The sequence below is a fragment of the Medicago truncatula genome, chromosome 8 (assembly GCF_003473485.1).
Source record: "Medicago truncatula cultivar Jemalong A17 chromosome 8, MtrunA17r5.0-ANR, whole genome shotgun sequence".
Classification (NCBI taxonomy): Eukaryota; Viridiplantae; Streptophyta; class Magnoliopsida; order Fabales; family Fabaceae; genus Medicago; species Medicago truncatula.
The window spans coordinates 20,545,460-20,568,715 of record NC_053049.1 but is presented as its reverse complement, the minus strand read 5'-3'; the positions used below and the strand labels follow the sequence as shown (position 1 = coordinate 20,568,715).

The 23,256-nt window shown below is 40.9% G+C and overlaps 1 pseudogene; it reads left to right on the top strand.

Annotated features, from left to right (window-relative positions):
• Positions 1-860: 860 nt before the first annotated feature.
• On the top strand, positions 861-23,016 carry LOC120577488 (uncharacterized; annotated as a pseudogene).
• The last annotated feature ends 240 nt before the right edge of the window (positions 23,017-23,256 follow it).

The window sequence follows — 23,256 nt, the reverse complement described above, 5'->3', positions numbered from 1 at the left end:
CTTTAACCATGAAGATCCCACAAACAAGAGAGGAAAATTTGTTCAGGCTTGGCGTGCTATTCGCAGACTTAGCAGAAGCCAATTGGCGAAGAGATCAGACTTTTCACAAGGATCTCACACTCAATGGGTCATTAATAGAGCTTCAAGTCTAGTCCTACCCTATCACCTCCCAAGATACCTATCTTCAACTACCCCAGCACCATCCTTACCCTTGGCTCCTGAAACGGTGGGAGAGTGCCAAGAGGAATTGGCCGAGTCAAGCTGTGTAGGTGCCATTTGGAAAAGAAAGTATGATGAGGCTATGCTCAAGATGGAAACTATGAGTGGTAAAATAGAACAACAGGATCATGAGATTCGCAAGCAAAAGCAACAAATAGTAAAAAAAGATGCTCAGATCCAAGCTCAGAGCACAAGGCTCGCACAATTTATCAGCGCAAAGGAGCGTTGGGACTTTTTCAAGGACGCGCATTCAGATTCCGAGGAGTAGTCTACTTCAGGGGCTCAAGAATTTCCCAAAATGTTCTTATCTTTTATGTTTTCGCTTTCTTTTATGAACTTTGGAGTCTATCCCTTGGCTCAGTTTGTAAAAAGGGAATTATCTTTATAAGTCTATCCTCTATCTCTTTATAATGTTTACAAAATAGCTTTTATAAGTCCTTCGATAAAAAAAAATAAAAAAATAAAATGTGTCTATTTTTGCATAAGCATATCATGCATCATCTTGCATTTCATAGTCTCAAATCCAAGTCTCACACAAATTTTCTTCTCCAATCAAAGGTCAGCTCGTTTCAAAGGTGGCACCGCGCATCCACTACAAGTCTACTCGTACTCATTACACTCGTGCAACTGTTAAAAGAAAGATGGATTTTCTCGAGCAAGAGAATCGGGCGCTCCGTGAAGAAGTGGCAGCCATGCAGACTAAGATGGACGAAATGGTTGAAATGATGAAGACGATGGCAGATATGCGGACCCAAGAGCAAGCTCAGGCTCAGGCTCAAGCTCATGCTCTAGCACAAGCTCAAGCACAAATTCATGCACAAACACAAGCTCCTCCACCGCCCACCAATACTCAGGCTGAAGCATCTTCCTCTGCCATCCCTGAATGGACAATATGTGCTGACACTCCGACACACTCTGCTCCACAACTCTCCGTGCCTTGGTTCCCGCCTTTTACTGCTGGCGAAATACTTCGTCCCATTGCTTGTGAAGCTCAGATGCCTACTCATCAGGTGACTCATGTCCCTCCGCCTCCTGTAAGAGCTCCCCCAGTTGTCATGACTTACTCAGCACCTATGATTCACACTGCTCCACAAAATGAAGAACCCATCTTCCATTCAAGGAGTATGAAGGCCTATGGTCAAGTGGAGGATTTACAAGAGAAGTATGATGAGATGTACCGTGAGATGAAAGCTCTCCGCGGAAAAGAAAGATTTGGAAAAACTGCTTATGACCTCTGTTTGGTGCCAAACGTCCAGATACCTCATAAGTTCAAGGTCCCAGATTTTGAGAAGTATAAAGGGAACTCCTGCCCTGAGGAACATCTAACAATGTATGCAAGAAGGATGTCCGCGTATGCTAAGGACGATCAGGTCTTTATTTATTACTTCCAGGAGAGCTTGGCTAGTCCCGCCTCAAAGTGGTACATGAATCTGGACAAAACAAAGATCCAAACTTTCCATGATCTGTGTGAAGCTTTTGTGGAACAATACAATTACAATGTAGATATGGCTCCAGACCGAAGTGATCTTCAGGCCATGACTCAGGGGGTCAAAGAAACATTCAAAGAGTATGCTCAGCGGTGGAGAGATGTTGCTGCCCAAGTCAGCCCACGTATAGAAGAGAAGGAAATGACCAAACTTTTCTTAAAAACTCTCAGTCAGTTCTACTACGAGAAGATGGTCGGAAGTACGCCCAAAAACTTTGCTGAAATGGTTGGCATGGGTGTGCAGTTGGAAGAAGGAGTCCGAGAAGGACGTTTAGTAAAAGATGGAGTTTCTACCAGTGGAACCAAGAAATATGGCAACCACATCCCGAGAAAGAAAGAACATGAGGTTAGTATGGTGGCCCAAGGAAGGCCTCAGCAAACTTATCCAACCTATCAACACATTGCTGCCATCGCACCTGCTGCCAATATTATTCATCCCCCAAATAGCCAGCCTCAATTCCCACAATATCCTCAACACCCTCAACAATATCCCCAACAACCATACCAGCAACGTCCATACCAACAACAACCATATCAACAAAATCCCCCACATCCCTATCAACAACAGCAACCTCGACCACAAAGAATGCAATTTGACCCAATTCCCGTCACCTATGCGGAGTTACTTCCAGGATTACTCAGAAATAACTTGGTTCAAACCAGGCCTCCTCCTCCAGTACCAGAAAGACTGCCAGCATGGTACAGACCTGATCAGACTTGTGATTTCCATCAAGGGGCCCCAGGTCATAATATTGAAAGTTGTTATGCCTTTAAGTATGCAGTACAGAGGCTAATCAAAGAAAAGAAGATAACCTTCACAGACTCAGCGCCAAATATTCAAACCAATCCATTACCAAACCATGGTGCTGCAACTGTCAACATGGTCGAAGATTGCCAAGAGACTCACCATATTCTCGACGTTCAACAAATCCGAACACCTTTGGTCCCATTACATGCCAAGTTATGCAAAGTAAACCTCTTTAAACATGATCATGATGGCTGCAACGAGTGCCTTCTGAACCCCTGGGGTTGTCAGAAAGTGAAAGATGATATTCAAGGACTGCTGAACCAAGGAGAACTGGTTGTTGAAAGAAAATGTGACAATGTATGTGTTATAACCCCTGAAGAGCCTTTGGAGATATTTTACGACAGTCGGAAGTCAGTTGCTGCTCCTTTAGTGATTTGCTTGCCTGGTCCAATACCTTATACTTCTGAGAAGGCAATTCCTTACAAGTACAATGCCACTATGATAGAAGGTGGTCGTGAAGTTCCAATACCACCTTTGCCTTCTGTGGAAAATATTGCCGAAGATAGTAGAGTATTGAGGAATGGGCGTGTTATCCCTATAGTGTTTCCAAAGAAAGTTGACGCTCCGGTAACGGAAGAAACTCGGACTAAAGATTCCGGTGCAATCAAAGATGTGGGTCAGACTAGCGGGACCAAGGCATGTTCTGATTTTGATGAGATTCTCAAGCTGATAAAGAAAAGTGAGTACAAAGTGGTTGATCAACTGATGCAGACTCCGTCAAAAATATCCATAATGTCTTTGTTACTAAATTCTGAGGCTCATAAGGAAGCTTTGATGAAAGTCTTGGAGCAAGCTTTTGTAGACCATGATGTGACTGTGAGACAATTCGATGGAATAGTGGGGAATATCACTGCATGCAACAATCTGAGTTTCAGTGACGAAGAGCTCCCAGAGGAAGGAAGGAACCATAATTTGGCATTACATATATCTGTGAACTGCAAGACTGATGCTTTGTCAAATGTGTTGGTAGATACCGGGTCATCGTTAAATGTAATGGCCAAAACAACCTATGATCAGCTTACTTACAAGGGTACACCTTTGAGACAAAGTGGAGTAATGGTAAAAGCTTTTGATGGTTCGAGGAAGAATGTTCTCGGAGAGGTGATTCTGCCTATTACAATTGGGCCACAGGATTTCCAGATTACTTTTCAAGTGATGGACATCCAAGCATCCTACAGCTGTCTACTAGGCCGACCCTGGATTCATGAAGCGGGGGCAGTAACGTCTACCTTGCATCAGAAGTTAAAGTTTGTGAAGAATGGGAAGCTGGTAACGGTAAATGGTGAAGAAGCTTTATTAGTAAGTCATTTATCGTCTTTCTCCTTCATCGAAGCCGATAGCATTGAAGGGACATCTTTTCAAGGACTTGCCATAGAAGAAGAGAATACCAAGAGGAGTGAGTCATCTATCTCTTCTCTAAAAGACGCTCAAAAAGTGATACAAGCTGGAGGCTCTCCCAGCTGGGGAAAGTTGATAGAACTGCCAGAGAACAAGCGCCGAGAAGGACTGGGTTTCTGCCCATCAGCTGATTTGTCCAAGCCTAAAATCATTGTCGAACCAATCAGAGGTACTTTCCACAGCTCTGGGTTCATTCATGCAATCATTGAAGATAATCCCGAAAGAGTGCCACGAAGCTTTGTGACACAAGGAGGGTCTAGCCACAATTGGGTTGCTGTAGATGTTCCTTTTATTGCTCATTCATCCAAGTAATGCACTTTGTTTCGTCTTTTATGTTTTTTTAAAGAAAATCCTTTCGCCCCGCCCCAAGCGAGAGTGAATCTATCTAGGGCTTTTTGCTTCAAGAATTTATCATCAATCAAATAAAAATGTCGTTTTGTTCCCGACTTTTTGCCTTGTTTTCTTTTATGATTTTAGAAAAAATGGTAATACAAAAAACAAAAAATATAATCACCTTCTAAAAATCTGCACTTACTTATTTTCTAAAATCATCAATCATATATGCAGATTAAAAACCAATGAACCCGTTGAACAACATAACCCTATGATCTCTCCCAACTTTGAGTTCCCTGTGTATGAGGCGGAAGAAGAAGAGAACGAAGAGATTCCCGACGAAATCTCTCGGCTACTTGAACAAGAAAGAAAGATCATTCAGCCCTATAGGGAAGAATTAGAAGCCATCAACTTGGGTACCGAAGAAGACAAGAAGGAGATCAAGATTGGGGCATCACTTGAGGCAAGTGTCAAGAAGCGAGTGATAGAGCTTCTCAAAGAATATGTTGATGTGTTCGCTTGGTCGTACCGAGATATGCCGGGTCTGGATACTGATATCGTGGTACACCATTTACCTTTGAAACCCGAGTGTCCGCCGGTCAAGCAGAAATTAAGAAGAACCCGCCCTGATATGGCCCTCAAGATTAAAGAGGAAGTGCAGAAACAGATCGATGCAGGTTTCCTCGTTACATCAAAATACCCTCAATGGCTAGCCAACATAGTGCCTGTTCCGAAGAAGGATGGCAAAGTCAGAATGTGTGTTGATTACCGTGACCTTAACAAAGCTAGTCCCAAAGATGATTTTCCATTACCTCATATTGATGTACTAGTTGACAGCACTGCAAAATCCAAAGTGTTCTCCTTCATGGATGGTTTCTCCGGTTACAATCAGATCAAGATGGCGCCCGAAGACAAAGAGAAGACGTCTTTCATCACACCTTGGGGCACTTTCTGTTACAGAGTAATGCCGTTCGGTTTGATCAATGCAGGAGCTACTTATCAAAGGGGTATGACTACTATCTTTCACGGCATGATACACAAAGAGATTGAGGTTTATGTGGATGACATGATCGTCAAGTCAATCACTGAAGAACAACATGTTGAGTATTTGCTAAAGATGTTCCAACGGCTAAGAAAGTACAGACTTCGTCTGAATCCCAACAAATGTACTTTTGGTGTTAGATCCGGAAAGCTTCTGGGCTTCATTGTTAGTCAGAAAGGTATTGAAGTAGATCCAGACAAGGTCAAAGCCATCAGAGAAATGCCAGCTCCGCAAACAGAAAAACAAGTAAGGGGGTTTCTCGGACGACTGAATTACATCTCCCGTTTCATCTCTCATATGACTGCAACATGTGGGCCGATATTCAAACTCCTCCGCAAGGATCAAGGGATTGATTGGACAGAAGATTGCCAGAAAGCTTTTGATAGCATCAAAGCGTACTTACTAGAACCTCCGATTCTCATCCCTCTAGTTGAAGGAAGACCACTAATCATGTACCTGACTGTACTAGAAGATTCCATGGGTTGTGTGCTCGGACAACAAGACGAAACTGGAAGAAAGGAGCATGCCATTTATTATTTGAGCAAGAAGTTTACTGACTGTGAATCTCGCTATTCCATGCTCGAGAAGACTTGTTGCGCACTAGCCTGGGCTGCTAAACGTCTCCGTCACTATATGATTAGTCATACTACTTGGTTGATATCTAAGATGGATCCGATCAAGTACATCTTTGAGAAACCTGCTTTGACAGGAAGAATTGCCCGGTGGCAGATGTTATTATCCGAATATGATATTGAGTATCGTACCCAGAAAGCAATCAAAGGCAGTATCCTTGCTGATCACTTGGCTCACCAACCAATTGAAGACTATCAGCCCATCAAGTTCGACTTTCCTGATGAAGAGATTATGTATTTGAAGATGAAAGATTGTGACGAACCGCTACTCGGGGAAGGTCCAGAGCCTGAATCAAAATGGGGTCTAATATTCGACGGAGCTGTTAATGCTTATGGTAGCGGAATTGGGGCAATCATTGTCACTCCTAAAGGTGCACACATCCCTTTCACGGCCAGGCTAACGTTCAACTGTACAAACAACATGGCAGAGTACGAAGCGTGTATCATGGGTATCGAAGAAGCCATCGATCTGAGAATTAAGAACCTCGACATTTATGGTGACTCAACCCTTGTAATCAATCAAATCACAGGAGAATGGGAGACTCGTCACCCCGGCTTGGTTCCCTACAAAGACTATGCAAGACGATTACTGACCTTCTTCAACAAAGTCGAGCTACACCATATTCCTCGTGATGAGAACCAGATGGCGGATGCTCTGGCTACTTTGTCTTCAATGTACCAAGTAAATCGTCGGAATGAAGTACCACTGATCCATATCAGACGTCTTGAGAGACCCGCTCATGTATTCGCCACTGAAGAAGTTGTTGATGACAAGCCATGGTTCCACGATATCAAATGTTTCCTTCAAAGGCAAGAGTATCCACTTGGAGCATCCAGTAAAGACAAGAAGACTCTAAGAAGATTGTCTGTCAATTTCTTCCTGAACGGGGACATTTTATATAAAAGAAACTTCGATATGGTGTTGCTCAGATGTGTTGACAAACATGAGGCAGACTTATTGATGCATGAAATACACGAAGGATCCTTTGGGACTCATTCTAGCGGACATACAATGGCCAAGAAGATATTGAGAGCAGGTTATTACTGGATGACAATGGAAGCCGATTGTTACAAGCATGCCAGGAAGTGTTATAAGTGTCAAATCTATGCCGATAAGATTCATGTGCCGCCGACTGCACTCAATGTTCTTTCCTCCCCGTGGCCATTCTCTATGTGGGGCATTGACATGATTGGAAGAATTGAACCCAAAGCTTCAAATGGACACCGCTTCATTCTAGTGGCTATTGACTATTTCACCAAATGGGTTGAAGCTGCATCTTATGCTAATGTGACCAAGCAGGTGGTAGTCAAGTTTATCAAGAATCATATTATTTGCCGCTATGGTGTCCCTAGCCGGATCATTACAGATAATGGGACGAATCTGAACAACAAGATGATGAAAGAATTGTGTGATGACTTCAAGATCGAACACCATAATTCTTCGCCTTACAGACCTCAGATGAATGGTGCTGTTGAAGCTGCAAACAAAAATATAAAGAAGATCATCCAGAAGATGGTGGTGACTTATAAAGATTGGCATGAGATGCTTCCCTTTGCATTACATGGATATCGTACTTCTGTACGCACATCAACAGGGGCAACCCCTTTCTCTTTGGTATATGGCATGGAGGCAGTACTTCCCATAGAAGTTGAGATTCCTTCAATACGAGTTTTAATGGAGGCTGAATTATCAGAGGCTGAGTGGGTTCAAAGTAGGTATGACCAATTGAATCTGATCGAAGAAAAGCGCATGTCTGCTCTTTGTCATGGTCAGCTGTATCAAAAGAGGATGAAGCAGGCTTTTGACAAGAAAGTTCATCCCCGTGAATTCAAAGAAGGTGATCTTGTGCTCAAAAGGATCTTGACTTTCCAACCCGACTCTAGGGGCAAGTGGACGCCTAACTATGAAGGCCCGTATGTTGTCAAGAAAGCTTACTCAGGCGGTGCCATGACTCTTCAAACCATGGATGGTGAAGAACTTCCACGTCCTGTGAACACAGATGCAGTCAAGAAATACTTTGTCTAAAAGTTATAAGAACAGCTCGGTAAGTCGAAAACCCGAAAAGGGCGGCTTAGGCAAAAATGAGCGTCTCAGTGGGCTGAAAACCCGAAAGGGCGGCTCAAGCAAAAATTAGAGACATTAAACAGAAATCATTATCCTGATAGGCTGGAAACCCGAAAGGGCGGTCTATGCAAAAGTTAAGGATAAAAAAGAAAAAGACAAAGTAACTGCGTCCAGTCAGGCACAATCCACTTGGGGCATGTCTACTATCAAAGAATCTCCAAATTTGAAGCATCAAAAGCAGTAGAATTCAAGAGTTCTAAGGGGGAATGGGGTTATGAAATTCAATGTACCTTCCCATTTTAAAATTACCATTTTTTTTCAAATTTTGTAAAAAAAATCCATGAAGTCATGCCATCTGCAGGCTGTCATTCAATCAATAATATTTGAGCCTATGGCCCTTCTGTTTAAAATTCCCCTTTTATTCTATTTTTAAAGTTCTTTCCATTGTTTGATGATAATATTTCGAAGTAGAATTCTAAAAAAAAAAAAAAAAAAAAAAAAACTTTTTTCCATGTCTTTTTAAAAAAGGGGCATAAATGCACAAGTACATATTAGGACTTGAGAGTGAAGGAAGCATGCGTCAGCACGTTCCTCAAAGAATGATTAGACCCCACCAGACAAGCATGATTGGACGCTGTTGAAAATTCAAAAAAATGGGCACAACGACGGAAGTGTGTCAATAGAAGAACATTATGTATCAGCTTACAAATGGCGACTTTTTCCAGACTTTTAATGGGTTTCGTCCCCATAAGGCATATGTTTGATATTTTGTCCCCAATGAGGTCATTTCCAAGGAAGTTCGCCTAGTGTATAGTACTGTGATGTCAGTCCAATTTCCACCTTACCAAGTCTTGTCTTGTCTCATCGAGTCTATCTATCATATACAATAAATACATTCATGCTTTCGGACGTTAATACATTCATACACCCAGACATCCATGCATCAACACTTTCATACATTCTTATACAACATATGCACCGCATCATTCGTACATGGTTGCATCAATCGCACAAAGTTTTGTTTGATAATATCCCCTCAGTTCGGTCCTCGTTTCATCATTATGTCAAGTGGCAAGTTCTAACAAATGAACAGCTTGTAATCATCATTTACATCAAAGGTGTCATCCCCAGTGTGTCAGGTCAAGAGATGTCACGAATCAATCAATTTCAAGCGGCAAGTTTCCGACAAAAGGACAGCTTGAATCTATTTTCATTCAATTTCAAGCGGCAAGTTTCCGACAAAAGGACAGCTTGAATTTATTTTCATTCAATTTCAAGCGGCAAGTTTCCGACAAAAGGACAACTTGAATTTATTTTCATTCAATTTCAAGCGGCAAGTTTCCGACAAAAGGACAGCTTGAATCTATTTTCATTCAATTTCAAGCGGCAAGTTTCCGACAAAAGGACAGCTTGAATTTATTTTCATTCAATTTCAAGCGGCAAGTTTCCGACAAAAGGACAGCTTGAATCTATTTTCATTCAATTTCAAGCGGCAAGTTTCCGACAAAAGGACAGCTTGAATCTATTTTTCAGTCAATTTCAAGCGGCAAGTTTCTGACAAAAGGACAGCTTGAATCTATTTTCAGTCAATTTCAAGCGGCAAGTTTCCGACAAAAGGACAGCTTGAACCTATTTTCATTCAATTTCAAGCGGCAAGTTTCCTACAAAAGGACAGCTTGAACCCGTTTCCAGTCAATTTCAATTTTCAATTACAAAAGTGTCATTCCCGGCGTAAAGCCGTTCTAGTCATGACACTAGTCAATTTCCATTTCAAATTTCAATTTCAAAGTGTCATCCCTGGCGTGAAGCTATGCGAGTGATGTCACTAGGTAATTTCAATCACCTATCATACAGGTAGTAGACAATCATTTTCCCCAGTGAAACTACATTCCCCTAGCGGAGTCAGGATCCCTTTCTCTAGCGAGTGTTGGGTATCTTATTGTTGTTTCTCATTCCAGTCGAGTCACCTATGTCATCATGCACTCATTCTTGCATCAAATGCATTCATAGCATCTTAGGTCAAAAAATGGTGTACTCTGTATTTAAGTCTCTTCGACCTGTCAATTCAAAGATTCCATCTTCGAATCTTCGGACGAAGAAACTTAAATAGGGGCATCTGTCATACCCCAATTTTTGACCTAAGGCAGCTTGACACGTGTCATTTAACTCCGACCGGTCTCAGCCTTTCGAGCAAAAATTTCGGCAGGGAGGTATTTTAAAATACCTCATAGTTGATTCCGAGTCGGGCCCTCTTCTCTCAATTTTCATTTAATTTTAATTTCCATCTTTTATTAATTTTAAATTCATTTTTTTTAACCTTTATTTTATCTTATTTTTGTTTTATTTATCCTTAGTCCTTTAATTTCATTTTTTTAATGTCCAAAAATAAATCAAAATTTGGTCCGATAATGTCCCAAACACAGCTCACAAACAACTAAAAACAGGCTGTAATGTCTCCTCTCCAAGCAACAAAAATTTTGCTCATTTCAAGCTCTATATATACAAACACAGATGCAGCCAAGAAAAAGTGGGCCCAACAAGAGAAACATTCCACGGCTAAGCACACAGACACAACATTTCTCACCTGCAAGAAATCAACAGAGTCCAGTAACACAAAAATTCCAAACACCAAAACCATAGTTCAACACCGTACCGCCATACCAAACACTGTCAGCGCTATAACATCAGTTACCAACACAAGCCACAAACAAATCTCAAAAACAGCCGTAACTCAACACCAATCAACCCACAAACACGTAATAACCAAAATCAAACTCAGTAACCATCACCAAACCGTCATAAAACATAACTCTAGCACAACAAACAATCAAATCCAAACCATACCACTTCCGGTTTCGAATTCAAACCGGATCTACCAAAAAAGTAATATTTCTTTCCTTTTAGATCTAGGTCAAACCGTTGGGTTTTGAGCATTTTTGAGTTAAAAATCGGAAAGAAGGAGAGAAAAGAAGGAGAGAGGACGAAAAAATAAAAAAAAAGGACACGTTTTTAACTCCGGCGCGGTGGCGCCGCCGCGAGGACTCGCCGGCCGCCGCGCCGGAAGGCCCAACCTGGCCGGAGAAGGTGAAGAAAGGGAAGAGAGAGAAGAGAGAATACGTGAGAGTGAGAGAAGAAGAGAGAGAGAAAGAAAGAAAAAATGAAGAAAAAAGGAAAGAATGGGTATTTATACCCCTCTTCTTCAACAGATCCAATCAAGGCCGTTGATCAAATCAACGGCCGAGATTTGTTCCCCAAGGCCCAATCCTCCTCATTTTATTTCCTGCACCCTCTTTTACTGCTCACACACCCCAGCATCTCATTTTTCTAATTTCTTTTTCATGCATTTTAATTCTCGCTCTATCTGTTAATCCAGAGTACTCTGGTCCTAAACTAACTATTAATATTATATTTTTGTTAATCCAGAGTGCTCTGGTCCTATATTAACTGTTAATATTATATTTTTATTTAATTATTCTCCAGAGTGCTCTGGTCATTGTTAATTAAATTAATCCAGAGTGCTCTGGTCCTATATTAACTATTAATATTATATTTTTTGTTAATCCAGAGTGCTCTGGTCCAAACTTAAATGTTAATATTTATTTATTTTTGTTTAACTTAATTATTCTCCAGAATATTCTGGTCCATGTTAAAATAATTTCACAATTTAGCTTAACTTCATTTTTCTCATTCTGCTTATTTAATTTTCATATCTTTATTCAAAAACAACAAAAACATTCAAATATCAAAAATTCATAAAAAGAACTTTTCACAGTAAACCTTGATCTTAAATCAAGTGACCGTCTTTTTATTTTATTTTTCTTAATCAAATTTCAAATCAATTCTAATTCAACTTCAAGTCAATTTTCTTCAATCTAAAAAACACAAATCAATTCTCACTTGCCATTTGGCTTTTTATTTCAAAACCTTTTTCAAAACATATAAAAAACACCAAACAAATCAAACGTCAATTTCTACCCCGAACTACGAGGTTTTGATCCCTCACGGGTACGTAGGCAGAGGACCTTGTCCTTCCAAATCAATTAAAAAACAATTTTCTTTTTTTCTCTTTTCAATCATCAACTAAAAAACATTTTTCTTTTTTCTCTTCAATTAAAATCAATTTTCTTTTCTTTATCAACTCATAATTCAATTTCATTTTCATCTCTTTAAAAGCAAGCAAGTTTAAGCACAAAAAGTTAAATAAAAATCAAGAGGTTCTCGTAGAGTACTACGAATATTTAGGGTGCTAATACCTTCCCTAAATATAACCAACCCCCGAACCCTAAATCTTTTCAAAATGGGTGGTTTGGAACTTTTTCCCCTAAAAAAAAAATTTGTTCGGTCGTGAGATAAAAAGTGAGTCAAGAGTCAATCAAATGGCCTTGACGTCCGAAAAATGGCGCGACAGTTACCTTCCAGGTGATGGACATTAATGCATCCTACAGTTGTCTGCTGGGAAGACCGTGGATACACGATGCGGGTGCGGTTACTTCCACCTTACATCAGAAGTTGAAATTTGTGAAGAATGGAAAACTCGTTACAATCCATGGTGAAGAAGCATACTTAGTCAGCCAGTTGTCTTCCTTCTCTTGTGTTGAAGCAGGGTCTGCTGAAGGGACTGCTTTCCAAGGTTTGACCATTGAAGATGCAGAGCCTAAGAAAGCTGGGGCTGCTATGGCTTCATTGAAAGATGCTCAGAGGGTTATCCAGGAAGGTCAGACTGCCGGTTGGGGCAAGGTGATACAGCTCTGTGAGAACAAGCGTAAAGAAGGTCTCGGGTTCTCCCCGTCATCAAGGGTTTCCTCGGGAGTCTTCCACAGTGCAGGGTTTGTTAATGCCATCTCTGAAGAAGCCACTGGATCTGGTCTCAGGCCTATATTTGTTACACCAGGAGGCATTGCGACAGATTGGGATGCCATTGATATTCCTTCAATCATGCATGTTTCTGAGTAATGTGTCTTGTTGCTTTAGTGCTTTGTTTTCAAAATAACAATCCTCTCGCTCTGCCCAAAGCGAGAGTGATATTTCCTATAAGAGCATGTTTGTTTCGGCATTGCCGTTGATTAATAAAATTTTGTCGTTTCTTCCACGACTACTTTTTTTTTTTAGTGCTTTTTCCCTTGGAAACAATGGTAATGCCAGAAAAAACCAAAACGTCTGTATTTTCTTATTAATTTCAAAAATCTGCATGAAAAAAAAACTCTTTCTAAAATCATCCAATCATTATATGCAGGTTGAACCATAGTAAACCCGTTGAACACAGTAATCCTACGGTTCCTCCAAGTCTTGATTTCCCTGTGTATGAAGCCGAAGATGAGGAAGGTGATGACATACCATATGAGATCACTCGGCTACTTGAGCAAGAAAAGAAAGCCATTCAGCCTCACCAAGAAGAGATTGAGCTTATCAACATAGGTACCGAGGAGAACAAGCGAGAAATCAAGATTGGTGCTACTCTAGAGGAAGGGGTTAAAAAGAGGATCATCCAACTCCTCCGGGAATATCCGGATATTTTTGCATGGTCGTATGAAGATATGCCAGGTCTAGATCCTATGATTGTGGAGCATCGGATCCCCACCAAGCCTGAATGTCCTCCCGTCAGGCAGAAATTGAGAAGGACTCATCCAGATATGGCCCTCAAGATCAAGAGTGAAGTTCAAAAGCAGATTGATGCGGGTTTCCTCATGACAGTTGAGTATCCTGAATGGGTTGCCAATATTGTACCTGTGCCAAAGAAGGATGGTAAGGTCCGGATGTGTGTTGACTTCAGGGACCTGAACAAAGCCAGTCCAAAAGACAACTTTCCATTACCTCATATTGATGTGCTTGTTGATAATACTGCTCAGTCTAAGGTGTTCTCCTTCATGGACGGTTTCTCCGGTTACAATCAGATCAAAATGTCTCCTGAAGATAGAGAAAAGACGTCTTTTATCACTCCATGGGGTACTTTCTGCTACAAAGTGATGCCGTTCGGCCTAATCAATGCTGGTGCTACCTACCAAAGGGGAATGACTACTCTGTTTCATGACATGATTCACAAAGAAGTCGAAGTATATGTGGATGATATGATTGTGAAGTCAACAGATGAGGAGCAACATGTTGAGTATTTGACAAAGATGTTTGAAAGGTTAAGAAGATACAAGCTTCGATTGAATCCCAACAAATGTACATTCGGCGTCAGATCCGGGAAGTTATTAGGCTTCATTGTCAGCCAAAAGGGCATTGAAGTCGATCCTGATAAAGTCCGGGCTATCCAAGAAATGCCAGTTCCACAGACCGAGAAGCAAGTTAGAGGTTTCCTCGGGCGTTTGAATTACATCTCCCGATTCATATCTCACATGACCGCAACTTGCGGGCCGATCTTCAAGCTACTCAGAAAGAATCAGCCTATTGTATGGAATGATGAATGCCAAGAAGCTTTTGATAGCATCAAGAATTACCTGCTGGAACCACCTATCCTTGTCCCACCCGTGGAAGGAAGGCCTTTGATTATGTATTTGGCAGTATTTGATGAATCCATGGGATGCGTACTTGGTCAACAAGATGAAACTGGAAAGAAAGAACATGCTATCTACTATCTAAGCAAGAAGTTCACCGATTGCGAAACTCGGTATACAATGCTTGAGAAGACTTGTTGTGCTCTGGCCTGGGCCGCTAAACGCCTGCGTCATTATTTGGTGAATCATACAACTTGGTTGATATCCAGAATGGATCCGATAAAGTATATCTTTGAGAAAGCTGCTGTTACTGGGAAGATTGCACGCTGGCAGATGCTTTTGTCTGAATATGATATTGTGTTCAAAACTCAAAAGGCAATCAAAGGTAGCATTCTTGCCGATCACCTTGCTTACCAACCTCTTGATGATTATCAACCAATTGAGTTCGATTTCCCCGATGAAGAGATCATGTATTTAAAATCAAAAGACTGCGAAGAACCATTGATTGATGAAGGTCCAGATCCCAATAGCAAGTGGGGTTTAGTCTTTGATGGTGCTGTCAATGCTTATGGTAAAGGAATTGGGGCAGTCATTGTATCCCCGCAGGGGCATCACATTCCTTTTACCGCCCGAATTCTGTTTGAATGTACCAACAACATGGCTGAGTATGAAGCATGTATTTTTGGGATCGAGGAAGCAATTGACATGAGAATCAAACACCTCGACATCTATGGAGATTCCGCGCTCGTCATCAATCAGATAAAGGGTGAATGGGAGACCCATCATGCTAAGTTGATTCCTTATCGTGATTATGCGAGACGTTTGCTGACATATTTTACAAAGGTTGAGCTGCATCATATCCCTCGTGATGAGAACCAAATGGCTGATGCTCTTGCTACTCTATCCTCCATGTTTCGAGTAAACCATTGGAATGATGTGCCAGTAATTAAAGTGCAACGCCTTGAAAGACCTTCACATGTGTTTGCTATTGGAGATGTGATCGATCAGGTTGGTGAAAATGTGGTTGGCTATAAACCCTGGTACTACGACATCAAACAGTTCTTGCTAAGCCGTGAGTATCCGCCGGGTGCTTCCAAACAAGACAAGAAGACCCTGAGAAGATTGGCCAGTAGATTCCTGTTAGATGGAGAGATTCTATACAAGAGAAATTATGACATGGTATTGTTAAGATGTGTTGATGAACATGAAGCGGAACAGTTAATGCATGATGTACATGACGGTACCTTCGGGACCCATGCTACAGGGCATACTATGTCAAGGAAGTTGTTACGAGCAAGTTACTACTGGATGGCCATGGAGCATGATTGCTACCAGTACGCCAGAAAATGCCACAAATGTCAAATCTATGCTGATAAGATTCATGTGCCTCCGCATGCTCTCAATGTTATTTCATCCCCATGGCCGTTCTCAATGTGGGGCATCGACATGATTGGAAGAATTGAACCGAAGGCTTCAAATGGTCATCGTTTCATCTTAGTGGCAATTGACTACTTCACCAAGTGGGTCGAAGCAGCATCTTATACCAACGTGACCAAGCAAGTGGTAGCTAAGTTCATCAAGAACAACATCATCTGTCGATATGGTGTTCCCAGCAAGATTATTACCGACAATGGTACCAACCTGAACAACAATGTGGTGCAAGCTCTTTGTGAAGAATTCAAAATTGAGCATCATAACTCTTCTCCCTATAGACCTCAGATGAATGGTGCAGTTGAGGCCGCCAACAAGAACATCAAGAGAGTTGTCCAGAAGATGGTAACCACTTACAAGGACTGGCATGAGATGTTACCCTATGCTCTGCATGGCTACCGTACTACCGTGCGCAGTTCAACCGGGGCAACCCCTTTCTCTCTTGTATATGGTATGGAAGCAGTTCTTCCTTTGGAAGTGGAGATCCCATCTCTCCGTGTGATCATGGAAGCAAAGTTATCCGAGGCTGAATGGTGCCAAAGCCGGTATGATCAGTTGAATTTGATTGAGGAAAAACGTATGGATGCCATGGCTCGTGGACAGTCATATCAAGCAAGAATGAAGACTGCTTTTGACAAGAAAGTTCATCCTCGAGAATTCAAGGTAGGGGAACTTGTATTGAAAAGGAGAATAAGCCAGCAACCCGACCCAAGGGGCAAGTGGACGCCTAACTATGAAGGTCCTTATGTTGTCAAGAAGGTCTTCTCCGGTGGTGCTTTAATCCTTACACACATGGATGGTGTAGAGCTTCCAAATCCAGTGAATGCCGATATAGTCAAGAAATACTTTGCCTAGAAATATGAAAAGAACAGCGTGGTAGGTCGAAAACCCGAAAGGGCGGCCTAGGCAAAAATGCGCTTCCCGGTGGATTGAAAACCCGAAAGGGCGGTCCAGGCAAAAATAAGGGACAAAAAATAATATATATGAAAAAGCTCGCTGAGGTTGTGCGCAACTCAGGCAAGAATGAGCGTCTCGATGAGCCGAAAACCCGGAAGGGCGGTTCATGCAAAAATGAGATTGAAACAAAAGGCAAGTAACTATATCTGACCAACCACCGTCCCCCTTGGGGCATCTGCTGCTGTTAATGACTATCTTCATCTAAAGCTTCTGTGCTTGTGAATTCAAAATTTCCAGGAAATGTAGTGATTACTGTGTTCAATATACCACCAACCGATAAAATTACCATTTTCCAAGCTTTGTAAATCCGCGGAGTCATGCCTTTGGCTGACCACCACTCTTATACATCAATTTGAGCCTTTGCTTTTGTTTGAAAACTCTATTTTCTTCTACTTTCAAAGTTATATACAAAAATATTTTCTTTCTATTTTTGATAATGACAATGCTTGAAACAAACATTTTGAAAATTGAAAACTTTTTGTCTATTTTGAAAAGCAAACCTGAGCAACAGGGTACATTCAAATGAAACATGCATGAACGAGAGTATGTTGATGTCTATTTCAATGTATGTTACAAGCAGGTTCCCCTCCAGGATAGTCTGTGGTCAATGGCAAGAATGAAAAAACAGAATAAAAATGCATGAAAATAAATGAGCTCGCTAAGTTGAAAACCCGAAAGGGCGGCTTAGGCAAAAATGAGCACCCCGCTGGATTGATAACCCGAAAGGGCAATTCAGGCAAAAATGGGGCATTGAAAAGAATTTATTGTCCCGGTGGATTGAAAACCCGAAAGGGCGATCCAGGCAAAAATGGGATGCAAAAAAAAAATGATGAATGAAAATGAGAATATAACATGCAAAAAGCATTGACCACAGATGCAATGTCTACAACGTACCCAGCGCTGAAATGCCCAGCACAACGGCGTTTTCCCCAGTCGGGTCTTCCAAGATTCTGTCTCCAGCAAGTTGCATACCTACCTGCCCTCAGCCATGGTTCCGAAACGTCTCCCAACGACGTCATCTCCAAAGAGGATTTCCAGGAATGTGTAATATAGCACGAGCCACTACGTGCCCAATACTCTGATGTCTTGTCTTCCCCGTGAAGTCGTGCCTACAAACTGCCAACAGTCATGCATTACAAGCATTCATACATGCATAATCATGCATATTACGTGCCCATGCATTTAATGAAACTGTTATATCATCCATGCATATTGCATTTCCAATGTCAACATCAGTCTCAATTCAATACTCATGTCAGGTTCTCTGTCAAAACCTTGTGAGCCAATAATATCGGTCAATTTCTACCTTTCAATTCAAATCGACGTCAAGTCAATCTCAATCTATATTTTGTCAAAACAAACCAATCCCCAGTGAATATGTTTCTGTTTGGTCAAGTGGCTAGTTCAAGTCCAAGAACAGCTTGTACCTATCAATTTGCTTATATTATCGGTCGAGTGACCAGTTCGAATCCAAGAACAACTCGTACCTATCTACTTTTCCATGACCCCGGTCGAGTTACCAGTTCGAATCTAAGAACAACTCGTACCTGCCAATTTTACATGTTTTCAGCCGAGTCACCAGTTCGAATCCATAAGAACAACTCGTACTTGCCAATTTTCTCTTTTTCCCAGTCGGGTCACCAGTTCGAATCCATAAGAACAACTCGCACTTTCCAATATCCCCAAGTGAGTTATCAGTTCGAATCCATAAGAACAACTCATGTTTGTCCAGTAACCTCTATCCCCTGTGAAGTGACCAGTTCGAATCCATAAGAACAACTCGCAGCTGTCTGTTTATTTCATCCCCGGTCAAGTGGCTAGTTTGAATCCAAGAACAGCTTGTACCTGTCCAACTTGTTTCCAGTTTCCCGTTACTCTGCTATTCACTATCTTTGTCAATGTCTACCAATCCCGCAATGGATACGACATATTTTGTTAATTCCAATCCCCATGAGGTCTTGCATTCATAATCCAAATGATGCATGGCATGCATATTATTTGAAAATGGGTAGGCGTATTTTTACGTCCAAACACAGTGCAAATGCTAATATTTAAGTATCTTCGTCCTGTCAAGCCAAAGACTCCGTCTCTTAACTCTCCAGACAAAGAAACTTAAATAGGGGCAGCTGTTATACCCTGTTTTTGGACCTAAAAATACTGGGCCCAATTTCATTTCAAACTTTGTCAATTATCAAATTTTCAACTGCACAGTTCAAATTGTCTCTGCTACGCAGTGTTTTCAATCACAATTTTACCTATGTTTTTTTTGCATAAAATCTTTCGAAATGTCTTTACTTGTCTTGTAAGTCATTCAAAAGTGTCTCTGAATCGTTACATTGCTTTTACCACAGTTTATTTCAAAATTTGCAAGAAAGTCATACAGAAGGGTATTTTGGTCATTTCCTGCAGCGGGACCCATTTTCATCCTTGTGACTGTCTCTGAGTCTTTTCAAATTCATTTTTAACATTTCATCTCAAGTTTGCATCTGAGTCAGTGTCAGAGTCTGTTTGAGTCAGTTTAGGTCATTTTTAGCCCTAGGGGCATTTTGGTCATTTCACCCAAAATTTTGGCATAGAGAGGTTACTTTGAAGTACCTCATTTAGGCCATTGGTTCGTTTTAGTCCGTTTGTTGATTTTATTTTAGGTTCACTTTACGTTTGGTCAAAATTACAAATTTTAATTCATTTTATTTTTACTTTGCATTTTAGTCCCTTAATTTTGTTAAAATTGCATTTAAGTCCAAATTGTCCAATTTTTATATTTTTTAGTTCTGTTTTTAAAATTGCAGTCCAGTTCCATATTTTACAAAATTGCAGGGAGGTCCTCAAAGTCCAAAATTACAAGGCAGCGCCCAAATCACAAGTCCAGGACATGTGTCAGTTTTCCATTGGCCAGACAGTACACTTGTCAGCTATAAAAGCAACACAGTGGCAATGAATTTCACAGGTTTTCCATTCACCAAGCGCCAACTCACCAAAACAGAATCCAACTTTCTCTCTCTTTTCTGTTAGATCAAAACAGAATCAACAAAAAAGCTTCAAAGGTTCATCAATGGCAGAAACCCTAACCACCTCAATCCACCATTGATTTCCACCGAATCAACACAAAAACACCAAATTCAACAGAATTCAACAAAGTTTCTTTGATTACTCATTGATTCTCAGAGATTCAATACGGAATCATCATCACAGAACCAATTTCCTCGCAATTCAAAGTGCGAGTTCATCACTGAAACGCGACGAACTCAAGCACTGATCACGAGGAAGCAGTGAAGAGAAAGAAGAGGGAAGAAGCTAGGTTTAAACCGGGGAAGAAGATGAAGATTCGCGTGCAAAAATACTGATTTATTTTCAGTGGCTCAACAACAAAAATCATCAAAAACGCAGCAAGCAGATCACGGTTTTCTGAAGAAAATCAACCAAAATCTCCATTAAAACCTCAGGTATAACTTCAAACATCTCGTTTTCCTCATAAAGAAGTTCAATCACTGGAGAACGATGTAGAGCTTAGTGATAAAAAACGTTTTGGTTTAAGAAAATTCGAAAACCAAAAAACACCTTTGAAACCGAAACTGAAATCAATAAGATCTACATCGTAAAAAACGTTTCCTCTCAGTTTTTCTTCATCAAGAACAGTGGCGAGGCCAATGTGATGTGGATTTGTACGAATCAAAACATTTCAATTCGAAAAAGATGAAAAAAACCTCAAAACAGTTTCACATCGCGTCAAAGTTCTAGATCCACATCGCTTAGAGCCTCTGTTCACTTCATCTCTTTCGAAAAACATCAATCCAAGTGAATCAACGAAGATCTGTGCCAAATCCATAGAATCTTATCAAGAAAAAAAACGAAAACCCAACCTTCCGAAGCCGTAAAAGAAAACATCAGATCTGCGTTGATTCACGATTCGAATACAAAAACAGATTATGGATTCATGTTTAGAAGAAGAAGGCGAAGGATTTGATGCAATTTTCGTTGGTTTCTGGGCACTGGTTCACCGGAGAAGATGAAGCTTCCGGCGAACCACTTAGGTTTCCGCCGTGGCTTCATCAACTCCGGTGAGGAGGCCTGATGAGAGAAGAGAGGAGGTTTTGTGTGAAGAGGGAGAAGGGAACTAGTAAAATGAAAATAAACCGGTGTGGAACATATTTATAGACAGGGTGAACCAGAGCGGTTTATTTCGGTTTTACTCTGGATGAATATGAGCCCTTGGATCTAGGGTTTCAGCACTTTGGATCAATCCAAGGGCTCCTGTGCATCCAGACCCCTTTGTGTGTTTGGGCCTTGGTTTGGGCCTCGTTCAGTTTATTTTGTTGTTTTTTTTGCTACTTGCACCATACTTGCCTGTTGTTTGCACCCTTTGTTCATGTTAATTTTTATCAATAAATTCCAAGAAATTTACCATGTCATTTTACTATTTTTCTTGATAATTTTCAGTGGTATTTTGCTTGGAAAAGTTGGTAAAAATTTTAGTGTTGTTTTGTCAAGGGTTTTTACTATTTTAAGTCACTTTTCTCGCATTTTTACCTGTTACTTCATGTGCATAATGTTCGTGTTCGTCATGTTTGATTTGCATACTATTCCATATGAATTTTGCTACTGTTTGCTATGCATATGTCACTGTTTTGATGTGTTGAGTTTTGTTCTTGCATCATGTGCATTATTCATTACATGTTTCCGGCTTATTTTCATCGTCACTTTACCGTTTTATGCCGTACTTTCTTCCATCGCTTCATGCCATATTCTTTCTTTTTTTTTACCATTTTCTACTAACATTCCCTTTCATATTGATCACTTCATAGCACTTCACCATCTTCACTATTGTCTCCATTAGTTTAGTTTTCTTTTTTTTGCAAATTGTAATTCATCCGGTGATGTAATATTTTACCATTGGTTTGTAGCTTGGCAAAGGGGCCATAGAATGTATTTAGGGAATTTTTGTAATATGGACTATGGACACTATGACGCACCGGCACGCACACACTCACCTTAGATGTATGCATAGGATTGTATGGTTAGATAAGCGCTTAGGCTTAAACACTTAGAAAAAAATCAACTTTTCCAAGACATGCAAATAACCTCACTTGAAAACTTTTTAAAAAATAAAATGGAGTCAAAACTCCTTATTTCCCTTTATTTTCTTAAGTAAATTTTTCAATAAATCTTAATCCTCCTTGGACTTTATTTTTGCAAGATGACTAATTCCACCTCACACTTTCCAAATCTTATGCCCTTGAGGCCTCTCATCTCCTTTCTTCAAAATCTCTTTTCAAACTTAAAATCAACCAACAAAAACAAAAACTATTTTTTTTGAGAATGAACTACGATCGGTTTTGATCCCTTAAAAGGGTACGTAGGCAATGAGTCAAAACTCCTCCAAGCCGAAATAAAAATCAAATTCTACTTCTTCTCACCCCCTATTCTTAACTAATCACACCTTCCTTTTTTACAAATAAGCAATAAAACTAAAGCGTAGAAATCAACTTAGGAGAGCGGCTCTTATGGAGTACCATAATCGCTCCGGGTGCCTAACACCTTCCCGTAGCGAAAACGACCCCCGAACTTAGAATCTAAGGGTTTTTCTCAATTTTGCCCTTCCCAAGAAAAAATAGAGAATATCAACGGTCAAAAGGTTCAAGTCCAATTAATGGCTTGGCACCCATAAACCATGATAACATTGGATGACCCTGAGCTATGGGTTATTCATGACCTTGGTCCTGCTGGCCGGAGCAAGGCAATAATTGAATGAGTTATTGCTACTATGAAGGAGAGGGACCCTTTAGTTGCCCAGGTCTCCCAGCTTGAAGGCGAGGTCGCTGACAAGAGGTCAATTGCTGAGGAGCGTGGTCGCCAAGTTTCTGTTGTAGAAAAGTAATTGGCGGATGCTAGAACCGCCATTAAGCAGGTGACCGAGTCTTCCCGGAAGCTGGCTGAGGAGAGGTTGCCTTTGGAGGAGTCTCTGAAGAAGGCGGACTTTCATGGGGAGGAAGAGACCGAGGACATTGCTACCCTAATTAGGCGTGCTGACATGGTTGAAAGGGTGAGTGTGCTGGAAGGAGGCTTGGTGGATGCCGTCAAGCTTAGTTTTGATCGCGGAGTGGCTCAGCGGAAGGTGGTGAACTCTAGCATCAATTTGTGTGTCGAGGGAATTCACCATCTTAGTGATGTTGAAGATGGGGTGATCAAACCTCCCCCAGACTTTGAGTAGGATTTGGGGCATGTTGATGAAGCCCAGGCCGATGAGGCCTTGTAATTTTAATCATTCTTCTTTAACAAGCATGCTTGTAATGACATTGTGGGCCCTTCGTGGTTTTAACACTTTTATTATAATTTGTTGTTTTTGGTTCTCATCATACTTAATGAAAATGTTTGCTTTATTTTCAAATATGACGTTCGAACTGAATGCTCGTTGCGTGAGGATTTTGATACTGTTTAAAGTATTCTTGAG